The sequence below is a fragment of the Macaca mulatta genome, chromosome 1 (genome assembly GCF_049350105.2).
Source record: "Macaca mulatta isolate MMU2019108-1 chromosome 1, T2T-MMU8v2.0, whole genome shotgun sequence".
NCBI classification, from domain to species: Eukaryota; Metazoa; Chordata; class Mammalia; order Primates; family Cercopithecidae; genus Macaca; species Macaca mulatta.
In genome coordinates, this window is record NC_133406.1 from 99,982,149 (window position 1) to 99,995,463 (window position 13,315).

Sequence of the window (13,315 nt, forward strand, 5' to 3'; positions counted from 1 at the left end):
AAATACAGATGTAACTCTGTGAGTGGAAGTCACAATACACAGAGCGATTTCTCAGAAAGCTTCTTTCCAGATTTCATCTGAGGATATTTCCTTTTTCACCATAGCCCTCTATGGGCTTCCAAATATCACTTTGCCAATTCCACAAGAACTGTCTTAGCGAAAGGCTTCTTGAGGGGAAAGCTGTAACTCTGTGAGATGATTTCACAGAACACAAAGAAGTTTCTCACAAAGCTTCTTTCTCTTAGTTATCGGAGGATATTTCCTTTGGCCCTATAGTCTTCAAAGGGATCCGAAATATCTGTTCTCAGATTCCACAGAAATAAGGCTAGCACAGAGATCCGTGAAATACAGATGTAACTCTCTGAGTGGAAGTCACACATCAAAGAGCAGTTTCTCACAAAGCTTCTTTCCAGATTTCATCTGAGGATATTTCCTTTTTCACCATAGCCCTCTATGGGCTTCCAAATATCACTTTGCCAATTCCACAAGAACTGTCTTAGCGAAAGGCTTCTTGAGGGGAAAGCTGTAACTCAGTGAGATGATTTCACAGAGCACAAAGAAGTTTCCCAGAAAGCTTCTTTCTCTTTGTTATCGGAGGATATTTCCTTTGGCCCTATAGTCTTCAAAGGGATCCGAAATATCTGTTCTCAGATTCCACAGAAATAAGGCTAGCAAAGAGATCCATGAAATACAGATGTAACTCTGTGAGTGGAAGTCACAATTCACAGAGCAGTTTCTCAGAAAGCTTCTTTCCAGATTTCATCTGAGGATATTTCCTTTTTCACCATAGCCCTCTATGGGCTTCCAAATATCACTTTGCCAATTCCACAAGAACTGTCTTAGCGAAAGGCTTCTTGAGGGGAAAGCTGTAACTCTGTGAGATGATTTCACAGAACACAAAGAAGTTTCTCAGAAAGCTTCTTTCTCTTTGTTATCGGAGGATATTTCCTATGGCCCTATAGTCTTCAAAGGGATCCGAAATATCTGTTCTCAGATTCCACAGAAATAAGTCTAGCAAAGAGATCCGTGAAATACACATGTAACTCTCTGAGTGGAAGTCACACATCACAGAGCAGTTTCTCAGAAAGCTTCTTTCCAGATTTCATCTGAGGATATTTCCTTTTTCACCATAGCCCTCTATGGGCTTCCAAATATCACTTTGCCAATTCCACAAGAACTGTCTTAGCGAAAGGCTTCTTGAGGGGAAAGCTGTAACTCTGTGAGATGATTTCACAGAACACAAAGAAGTTTCTCAGAAAGCTTCTTTCTCTTTGTTATCTTAGGATATTTCCTTTGGCCCTATAGTCTTCAAAGGGATCCGAAATATCTGTTCTCAGATTCCACAGAAATAAGGCTAGCAAAGAGATCCATGAAATACAGATGTAACTCTGTGAGATGAATTGAGAGAACACTAGGCAGTTTCTCAGAAAGCTTCTTTCCAGATTTCATCTGAGGATATTTCTTTTTCACCATAGCCCTCTATGGACTTCCAAATATCACTTTGCCAATTCCACAAGAACTGTCTTAGCGAAAATCTTCTTGAGGGGAAGGCTGTAACTCTGTGAGATGATTTCACAGAACACAAAAAAGTTTCTCAGAAAGCTTCTTTCTCTTTGTTATCGGAGGATATTTCCTTTGGCCCTATAGTCTTCAAAGGGATCCGAAATATCTGTTCTCAGATTCCACAGAAATAAGGCTAGCAAAGAGATCCACGAAATACAGATGTGACTCTGTGAGATGAATTAACAGAACACTAAGCAGTTTCTCAGAAAGCTTCTTTCCAGATTTCATCTGAGGATATTTCCTTTTTCACCATAGGCCTCTATTGGCTTCCAAATATCACTTTGCCAATTCCACGAGTACTGTCTTAGCGAAAGGCTTCTTGAGTGGAAAGCGGTAACTCTGTGAGATGATTTCACAGAACACAAAGAAGTTTCTCAGAAAGCTTCTTTCTCTTTGTTATCGGAGGATATCTCCTTTGGCCCTATAGTCTTCAAAGGGATCCGAAATATCTGTACTCAGATTCCACAGAAATAAGGCTAGCAAAGAGATCCGTGAAATACAGATGTACCTCTGTGAGTGGAAGTCACAATTCACAGAGCAGTTTCTCAGAAAGCTTCTTTCCAGATTTCATCTGAGGATATTTCCTTTTTCACCATAGCCCTCTATGGGCTTCCAAATATCACTTTGCCAATTCCACAAGAACTGTCTTAGCGAAAGGCTTCTTGAGGGGAAAGCTGTAACTCTGTGAGATGATTTCACAGAACACAAAGAAGTTTCTCAGAAATCTTCTTTCTCTTTGTTATCGCAGGATATTTACTTTGGCCCTAAGTCTTCAAAGGGATCCGAAATATCTGTTCTCAGATTCCACAGAAATAAGGCTAGCAAAGAGATCCACGAAATACAGATGTAACTCTGTGAGATGAATTAACAGAACACTAAGCAGTTTCTCAGAAAGCTTCTTTCCAGATTTCATCTGAGGATATTTCCTTTTTCACCATAGCCCTCTATGGACTTCCAAATATCACTTTGCCAATTCCACAAGAACTGTCTTAGCGAAAGGCTTCTTGAGGGGAAAGCTGTAACTCTGTGAGATGATTTCACAGAACACAAAGAAGTTTCTCAGAAAGCTTCTATCTCTTTGTTATCGGAGGATATTTCCTTTGGCCCTATAGTCTTCAAAGGGATCCGAAATATCTGTTCTCAGATTCCACAGAAATAAGGCTAGCAAAGAGATCCACGAAATACAGATGTAACTCTGTGAGATGAATTAACAGAACACTAAGCAGTTTCTCAGAAAGCTTCTTTCCAGATTTCATTTGAGGATATTTCCTTTTTCACCATAGCCCTCTATGGTCTTCCAAATATCACTTTGCCAATTCCACAAGAACTGTCTTAGCGAAAGGCTTCTTGAGGGGAAAGCTGTAACTCTGTGAGATGATTTCACAGAACACAAAGAAGTTTCTCAGAAAGCTTCTTTCTCTTTGTTATCTTAGGATATTTCCTATGGCCCTATAGTCTTCAAAGGGATGCGAAATATCTGTTCTCAGATTCCACAGAAATAAGGCTAGCAAAGAGATCCACGAAATACAGATGTAACTCTGTGAGATGAATTAAGAGAACACTAAGCAGTTTCTCAGAAAGCTTCTTTCCAGATTTCATCTGAGGATATTTCCTTTTTCACCATAGGCCTCTATGGGCTTCCAAATATCACTTTGCCAATTCCACAAGTACTGTCTTAGCGAAAGGCTTCTTGAGGGGAAAGCGGTAACTCTGTGAGATGATTTCACAGAACACAAAGAAGTTTCTCAGAAAGCTTCTTTCTCTTTGTTATCGGAGGATATTTCCTTTGGCCCTATAGTCTTCAAAGGGATCCGAAATATCTGTACTCAGATTCCACAGTAATAAGGCTAGCAAAGAGATCCATGAAATACAGATGTAACTCTGTGAGTGGAAGTCACAATTCACAGAGCAGTTTCTCACAAAGCTTCTTTCCAGATTTCATCTGAGGATATTTCCTTTTTCACCATAGCCCTCTATGGGCTTCCAACTATCACTTTGCCAATTCCACAAGAACTGTCTTAGCGAAAGGCTTCTTGAGGGGAAAGCTGTAACTCTGTGAGTTGATTTCACAGAACACAAAGATGTTTCTCAGAAATCTTCTTTCTCTTTGTTATCGGAGGATATTTCCTTTCGCCCTATAGTCTTCAAAGGGATCCGAAATATCTGTTCTCAGATTCCACAGAAATAAGTCTAGTAAAGAGATCCACGAAATACAGATGTAACGCTGTGAGATGAATTAACAGAAAACTAAGCAGTTTCTCAGAAAGCTTCTTTCCAGATTTCATCTGAGGATATTTCCTTTTTCACCATAGCCCTCTATGGACTTCCAAGTATCACTTTGCCAATTCCACAAGAACTGTCTTGGCGAAAGGCTTCTTGAGGGGAAAGCTGTAACTCTGTGAGATGATATCACAGAACACAAAGAAGTTTCTCAGAAAGCTTCTTTCTCTTTGTATCGGAGGATATTTCCTTTGGCCCTATAGTCTTCAAAAGGATCCGAAATATCTGTTCTCAGATTCCACAGAAATAAGGCTAGCAAAGAGATCCACGAAATACCGATGTAATTCTGTGAGATGAATTAACAGAGCACTAAGCAGTTTCTAAGATAGCTTCTTTTCAGATTTCATCTGAGGATATTTCCTTTTTAACCATAGCCCTCTATGGGCTTCCAAATATCACTTTGCCAATTCCACAAGAACTGTCTTAGCGAAAGGCTTCTTGAGGGGAAAGCTGTAACTCTGTGAGATGATTTCACAGAACACAAAGAAGTTTCTCAGAAAGCTTCTTTCTCTTTGTTATCGGAGGATATTTCCTTTGGCCCTATAGTCTTCAAAGGGATCCGAAATATCTGTTCTCAGATTCCACAGAAATAAGGCCAGCAAAGGGATCCACGAAATACAGATGTAACTCTGTGAGATGAATTAACAGAACACTAAGCAGTTTCTCACAAAGCTTCTTTCCAGATTTCATCTGAGGATATTTCCTTTTTCACCATAGCCCTCTATGGGCTTCCAAATATCTCTTTGCCAATTCCACAAGAACTGTCTTAGCGAAAGGCTTCTTGAGGGGAAAGCTGTAACTCTGTGAGATGATTTCACAGAACACAAAGAAGTTTCTCAGAAAGCTTCTTTCTCTTTGTTATCTTAGGATATTTCCTTTGGCCCTATAGTCTTCAAAGGGATCCGAAATATCTGTTCTCAGATTCCACAGAAATAAGGCTAGCAAAGAGATCCACGAAATACAGATGTAACTCTGTGAGATGAATTAACAGAACACTAAGCAGTTTCTCAGAAAGCTTCTTTCCAGATTTCATCTGAGGATATTTCCTTTTTCACCATAGCCCTCTAGGGGCTTCCAAATATCACTTTGCCAATTCCACAAGAAATGTCTTAGCGAAAGGCTTCTTGAGGGGAAAGCTGTAACTCTGTGAGATGATTTCACAGATCACAAAGAAGTTTCTCAGAAAGCTTCTTTCTCTTTGTTATCGGAGGATATTTCCTTTGGCCCTATAGTCTTCAAAGGGATCCGAAATATCTGTTCTCAGATTCCACAGAAATAAGGCTAGCAAAGAGATCCATGAAATACAGATGTAACTCTGTGAGTGGAAGTCACAATTCACAGAGCAGTTTCTCAGAAAGCTTCTTTCCAGGTTTCATCTGAGGATATTTCCTTTTTCACCATAGCCCTCTATAGGCTTCCAAATATCTCTTTGCCAATTACACATCAACTGTCTTAGCGAAAGGGTTCTTGAGGGGAAAGCTGTAACTCTGTGAGATGATTTCACAGAACACAAAGAAGTTTCTCAGAAATCTTCTTTCTCTTTGTTATCGCAGGATATTTACTTTGGCCCTATAGTCTTCAAAGGGATCCGAAATATCTGTTCTCAGATTCCACAGAAATAAGGCTAGCAAAGAGATCCACGAAATACAGATGTAACTCTGTGAGATGAATTAACAGAACACTAAGCAGTTTCTCAGAAATCTTCTTTCCAGATTTCATCTGAGGATATTTCCTTTTTCACCCTAGCCCTCTAGGGGCTTCCAAATATCACTTTGCCAATTCCACAAGAAATGTCTTAGCGAAAGGCTTCTTGAGGGGAAAGCTGTAACTCTGTGAGATGATTTCACAGAACACAAAGAAGTTTCTCAGAAAGCTTCTTTCTCTTTGTTATCGGAGGATATTTCCTTTGGCCCTATAGTCTTCAAAGGGATGCGAAATATCTGTTCTCAGATTCCACAGAAATAAGGCTAGCAAAGAGATCCACGAAATACAGATGTAACTCTGTGAGATGAATTAAGAGAACACTAAGCAGTTTCTCAGAAAGCTTCTTTCCAGATTTCATCTGAGGATATTTCCTTTTTCACCATAGGCCTCTATGGGCTTCCAAATATCACTTTGCCAATTCCACAAGTACTGTCTTAGCGAAAGGCTTCTTGAGGGGAAAGCGGTAACTCTGTGAGATGATTTCACAGAACACAAAGAAGTTTCTCAGAAAGCTTCTTTCTCTTTGTTATCGGAGGATATTTCCTTTGGCCCTATAGTCTTCAAAGGGATCCGAAATATCTGTACTCAGATTCCACAGTAATAAGGCTAGCAAAGAGATCCATGAAATACAGATGTAACTCTGTGAGTGGAAGTCACAATTCACAGAGCAGTTTCTCACAAAACTTCTTTCCAGATTTCATCTGAGGATATTTCCTTTTTCACCATAGCCCTCTATGGGCTTCCAACTATCACTTTGCCAATTCCACAAGAACTGTCTTAGCGAAAGGCTTCTTGAGGGGAAAGCTGTAACTCTGTGAGTTGATTTCACAGAACACAAAGAAGTTTCTCAGAAATCTTCTTTCTCTTTGTTATCGGAGGATATTTCCTTTGGCCCTATAGTCTTCAAAGGGATCCGAAATATCTGTTCTCAGATTCCACAGAAATAAGGCTAGCAAAGAGATCCACGAAATACAGATGTAACGCTGTGAGATGAATTAACAGAACACTAAGCAGTTTCTCAGAAAGCTTCTTTCCAGATTTCATCTGAGGATATTTCCTTTTTCACCATAGCCCTCTATGGACTTCCAAGTATCACTTTGCCAATTCCACAAGAACTGTCTTGGCGAAAGGCTTCTTGAGGGGAAAGCTGTAACTCTGTGAGATGATTTCACAGAACACAAAGAAGTTTCTCAGAAAGCTTCTTTCTCTTTGTATCGGAGGATATTTCCTTTGGCCCTATAGTCTTCAAAGGGATCCGAAATATCTGTTCTCAGAATCCACAGAAATAAGGCTAGCAAAGAGATCCACGAAATACAGATGTAATTCTGTGAGATGAATTAACAGAGCACTAAGCAGTTTCTAAGATAGCTTCTTTCCAGATTTCATCTGAGGATATTTCCTTTTTAACCATAGCCCTCTATGGGCTTCCAAATATCACTTTGCCAATTCCACAAGAACTGTCTTAGCGAAAGGCTTCTTGAGGGGAAAGCTGTAACTCTGTGAGATGATTTCACAGAACACAAAGAAGTTTCTCAGAAAGCTTCTTTCTCTTTGTTATCGGAGGATATTTCCTATGGCCCTATAGTCTTCAAAGGGATCCGAAATATCTGTTCTCAGATTCCACAGAAATAAGGCTAGCAAAGAGATCCACGAAATACAGATGTAACTCTGTGAGATAAATTAACAGAACACTAAGCAGTTTCTCAGAAAGCTTCTTTCCAGATTTCATCTGAGGATATTTCCTTTCTCACCACAACCCTCTATGGGCTTCCAAATATCACTTTGCCAATTGCACAAGAACTGTCTTAGCGAAAGGCTTCTTGAGGAGAAAGCTGTAACTCTGTGAGATGATTTCACAGAACACAAAGAAGTTTCTCAGAAAGCTTCTTTCTCTTTGTTATCGGAGGATATTTCCTTTGGCCCTATAGTCTTCAAAGGGATCCGAAATATCTGTTCTCAGATTCCACAGAAATAAGGCTAGCAAAGAGATCCACGAAATACAGATGTAACTCTGTGAGATGAATTAACAGAACACTAAGCAGTTTCTCAGAAAGCTTCTTTCCAGATTTCATCTGAGGATATTTCCTTTTTCACCATAGGCCTCTATGGGCTTCCAAATATCACTTTGCCAATTCCACAAGAACTGTCTTAGCGAAAGGCTTCTTGAGGGGAAAGCTGTAACTCTGTGAGATGATTTCACAGAACACAAAGAAGTTTCTCAGAAAGCTTCTTTCTCTTTGTTATCGGAGGATATTTCCTTTGGCCCTATAGTCTTCAAAGGGATCCGAAATATCTGTTCTCAGATTCCACAGAAATAAGGCCAGCAAAGAGATCCACGAAATACAGATGTAACTCTGTGAGATGAATTAACAGAACACTAAGCAGTTTCTCAGAAAGCTTCTTTCCAGATTTCATCTGAGGATATTTCCTTTTTCACCATAGCCCTCTATGGGCTTCCAAATATCTCTTTGCCAATTACACAAGAACTGTCTTAGCGAAAGGCTTCTTGAGGGGAAAGCTGTAACTCTGTGAGATGATTTCACAGAACACAAAGAAGTTTCTCAGAAAGCTTCTTTCTCTTTGTTATCGGAGGATATTTCCTTTGGCCCTATAGTCTTCAAAGGGATCCGAAATATCTGTTCTCAGATTCCACAGAAATAAGGCTAGCAAAGAGATCCACGAAATACAGATGTAACTCTGTGAGATGAATTAACAGAACACTAAGCAGTTTCTCAGAAAGCTTCTTTCCAGATTTCATCTGAGGATATTTCCTTTTTCACCATAGCCCTCTATGGGCTTCCAAATATCACTTTGCCAATTCCACAAGAACTGTCTTAGCGAAAGGCTTCTTGAGGGGAAAGCTGTAAGTCTGTGAGATGATTTCACAGAACACAAAGAAGTTTCTCAGAAAGCTTCTTTCTCTTTGTTATCGGAGGATATTTCCTTTGGCCCTATAGTCTTCAAAGGGATCCGAAATATCTGTTCTCAGATTCCACAGAAATAAGGCTAGCAAAGAGATCCACGAAATACAGATGTAACTCTGTGAGATGAATTAACAGAACACTAAGCAGTTTCTCAGAAAGCTTCTTTCCAGATTTCATCTGAGGATATTTCCTTTTTCACCATAGCCCTCTAGGGGCTTCCAAATATCACTTTGCCAATTCCACAAGAAATGTCTTAGCGAAAGGCTTCTTGAGGGGAAAGCTGTAACTCTGTGAGATGATTTCACAGATCACAAAGAAGTTTCTCAGAAAGCTTCTTTCTCTTTGTTATCGGAGGATATTTCCTTTGGCCCTATAGTCTTCAAAGGGATCCGAAATATCTGTTCTCAGATTCCACAGAAATAAGGCTAGCAAAGAGATCCATGAAATACAGATGTAACTCTGTGAGTGGAAGTCACAATTCACAGAGCAGTTTCTCAGAAAGCTTCTTTCCAGGTTTCATCTGAGGATATTTCCTTTTTCACCATAGCCCTCTATAGGCTTCCAAATATCTCTTTGCCAATTACACATCAACTGTCTTAGCGAAAGGGTTCTTGAGGGGAAAGCTGTAACTCTGTGAGATGATTTCACAGAACACAAAGAAGTTTCTCAGAAATCTTCTTTCTCTTTGTTATCGCAGGATATTTACTTTGGCCCTATAGTCTTCAAAGGGATCCGAAATATCTGTTCTCAGATTCCACAGAAATAAGGCTAGCAAAGAGATCCACGAAATACAGATGTAACTCTGTGAGATGAATTAACAGAACACTAAGCAGTTTCTCAGAAATCTTCTTTCCAGATTTCATCTGAGGATATTTCCTTTTTCACCCTAGCCCTCTAGGGGCTTCCAAATATCACTTTGCCAATTCCACAAGAAATGTCTTAGCGAAAGGCTTCTTGAGGGGAAAGCTGTAACTCTGTGAGATGATTTCACAGAACACAAAGAAGTTTCTCAGAAAGCTTCTTTCTCTTTGTTATCGGAGGATATTTCCTTTGGCCCTATAGTCTTCAAAGGGATGCGAAATATCTGTTCTCAGATTCCACAGAAATAAGGCTAGCAAAGAGATCCACGAAATACAGATGTAACTCTGTGAGATGAATTAAGAGAACACTAAGCAGTTTCTCAGAAAGCTTCTTTCCAGATTTCATCTGAGGATATTTCCTTTTTCACCATAGGCCTCTATGGGCTTCCAAATATCACTTTGCCAATTCCACAAGTACTGTCTTAGCGAAAGGCTTCTTGAGGGGAAAGCGGTAACTCTGTGAGATGATTTCACAGAACACAAAGAAGTTTCTCAGAAAGCTTCTTTCTCTTTGTTATCGGAGGATATTTCCTTTGGCCCTATAGTCTTCAAAGGGATCCGAAATATCTGTACTCAGATTCCACAGTAATAAGGCTAGCAAAGAGATCCATGAAATACAGATGTAACTCTGTGAGTGGAAGTCACAATTCACAGAGCAGTTTCTCACAAAACTTCTTTCCAGATTTCATCTGAGGATATTTCCTTTTTCACCATAGCCCTCTATGGGCTTCCAACTATCACTTTGCCAATTCCACAAGAACTGTCTTAGCGAAAGGCTTCTTGAGGGGAAAGCTGTAACTCTGTGAGTTGATTTCACAGAACACAAAGAAGTTTCTCAGAAATCTTCTTTCTCTTTGTTATCGGAGGATATTTCCTTTGGCCCTATAGTCTTCAAAGGGATCCGAAATATCTGTTCTCAGATTCCACAGAAATAAGGCTAGCAAAGAGATCCACGAAATACAGATGTAACGCTGTGAGATGAATTAACAGAACACTAAGCAGTTTCTCAGAAAGCTTCTTTCCAGATTTCATCTGAGGATATTTCCTTTTTCACCATAGCCCTCTATGGACTTCCAAGTATCACTTTGCCAATTCCACAAGAACTGTCTTGGCGAAAGGCTTCTTGAGGGGAAAGCTGTAACTCTGTGAGATGATTTCACAGAACACAAAGAAGTTTCTCAGAAAGCTTCTTTCTCTTTGTATCGGAGGATATTTCCTTTGGCCCTATAGTCTTCAAAGGGATCCGAAATATCTGTTCTCAGAATCCACAGAAATAAGGCTAGCAAAGAGATCCACGAAATACAGATGTAATTCTGTGAGATGAATTAACAGAGCACTAAGCAGTTTCTAAGATAGCTTCTTTCCAGATTTCATCTGAGGATATTTCCTTTTTAACCATAGCCCTCTATGGGCTTCCAAATATCACTTTGCCAATTCCACAAGAACTGTCTTAGCGAAAGGCTTCTTGAGGGGAAAGCTGTAACTCTGTGAGATGATTTCACAGAACACAAAGAAGTTTCTCAGAAAGCTTCTTTCTCTTTGTTATCGGAGGATATTTCCTATGGCCCTATAGTCTTCAAAGGGATCCGAAATATCTGTTCTCAGATTCCACAGAAATAAGGCTAGCAAAGAGATCCACGAAATACAGATGTAACTCTGTGAGATAAATTAACAGAACACTAAGCAGTTTCTCAGAAAGCTTCTTTCCAGATTTCATCTGAGGATATTTCCTTTCTCACCACAACCCTCTATGGGCTTCCAAATATCACTTTGCCAATTGCACAAGAACTGTCTTAGCGAAAGGCTTCTTGAGGAGAAAGCTGTAACTCTGTGAGATGATTTCACAGAACACAAAGAAGTTTCTCAGAAAGCTTCTTTCTCTTTGTTATCGGAGGATATTTCCTTTGGCCCTATAGTCTTCAAAGGGATCCGAAATATCTGTTCTCAGATTCCACAGAAATAAGGCTAGCAAAGAGATCCACGAAATACAGATGTAACTCTGTGAGATGAATTAACAGAACACTAAGCAGTTTCTCAGAAAGCTTCTTTCCAGATTTCATCTGAGGATATTTCCTTTTTCACCATAGGCCTCTATGGGCTTCCAAATATCACTTTGCCAATTCCACAAGAACTGTCTTAGCGAAAGGCTTCTTGAGGGGAAAGCTGTAACTCTGTGAGATGATTTCACAGAACACAAAGAAGTTTCTCAGAAAGCTTCTTTCTCTTTGTTATCGGAGGATATTTCCTTTGGCCCTATAGTCTTCAAAGGGATCCGAAATATCTGTTCTCAGATTCCACAGAAATAAGGCCAGCAAAGAGATCCACGAAATACAGATGTAACTCTGTGAGATGAATTAACAGAACACTAAGCAGTTTCTCAGAAAGCTTCTTTCCAGATTTCATCTGAGGATATTTCCTTTTTCACCATAGCCCTCTATGGGCTTCCAAATATCTCTTTGCCAATTACACAAGAACTGTCTTAGCGAAAGGCTTCTTGAGGGGAAAGCTGTAACTCTGTGAGATGATTTCACAGAACACAAAGAAGTTTCTCAGAAATCTTCTTTCTCTTTCTTATCGCAGGATATTTCCTTTGGCCCTATAGTCTTCAAAGGGATCCGAAATATCTGTTCTCAGATTCCACAGAAATAAGGCTAGCAAAGAGATCCACGAAATACAGATGTAACTCTGTGAGATGAATTAACAGAACACTAAGCAGTTTCTCAGAAAGCTTCTTTCCAGATTTCATCTGAGGATATTTCCTTTTTCACCGTAGGCCTCTATGGGCTTCCAAATATCACTTTGCCAATTCCACAAGAACTGTCTTAGCGAAAGGCTTCTTGAGGGGAAAGCTGTAACTCTGTGAGATGATTTCACAGAACACAAAGAAGTTTCTCAGAAAGCTTCTTTCTCTTTGTTATCGGAGGATATTTCCTTTGGCCCTATAGTCTTCAAAGGGATCCGAAATATCTGTTCTCAGATTCCACAGAAATAAGGCTAGCAAAGAGATCCACGAAATACAGATGTAACTCTGTGAGATGAATTAACGGAACACTAAGCAGTTTCTCAGAAAGCTTCTTTCCAGATTTCATCTGAGGATATTTCCTTTTTCACCATAGGCCTCTATGGGCTTCCAAATATCACTTTGCCAATTCCACAAGAACTGTCTTAGCGAAAGGCTTCTTGAGGTGAAAGCTGTAACTCTGTGAGATGATTTCACAGAACACAAAGAAGTTTCTCAGAAAGCTTCTTTCTCTTTGTTATCTTAGGATATTTCCTTTGGCCCTATAGTCTTCAAAGGGATCCGAAATATCTGTTCTCAGATTCCACAGAAATAAGGCTAGCAAAGAGATCCACGAAATACAGATGTAACTCTGTGAGATGAATTAACAGAACACTAAGCAGTTTCTCAGAAATCTTCTTTCCAGATTTCATCTGAGGATATTTCCTTTTTCACCATAGCCCTCTAGGGGCTTCCAAATATCACTTTGCCAATTCCACAAGAAATGTCTTAGCGAAAGGCTTCTTGAGGGGAAAGCTGTAACTCTGTGAGATGATTTCACAGATCACAAAGAAGTTTCTCAGAAAGCTTCTTTCTCTTTGTTATCGGAGGATATTTCCTTTGGCCCTATAGTCTTCAAAGGGATTCGAAATATCTGTACTCAGATTCCACAGAAATAAGGCTAGCAAAGAGATCCATGAAATACAGATGTAACTCTGTGAGTGGAAGTCACAATTCACAGAGCAGTTTCTCAGAAAGCTTCTTTCCAGGTTTCATCTGAGGATATTTCCTTTTTCACCATAGCCCTCTATAGGCTTCCAAATATCTCTTTGCCAATTCCACAAGAACTGTCTTAGCGAAAGGCTTCTTGAGGGGAAAGCTGTAACTCTGTGAGATGATTTCACAGAACACAAAGAAGTTTCTCAGAAATCTTCTTTCTCTTTGTTATCGCAGGATATTTACTTTGGCCCTATAGTCTTCAAAGG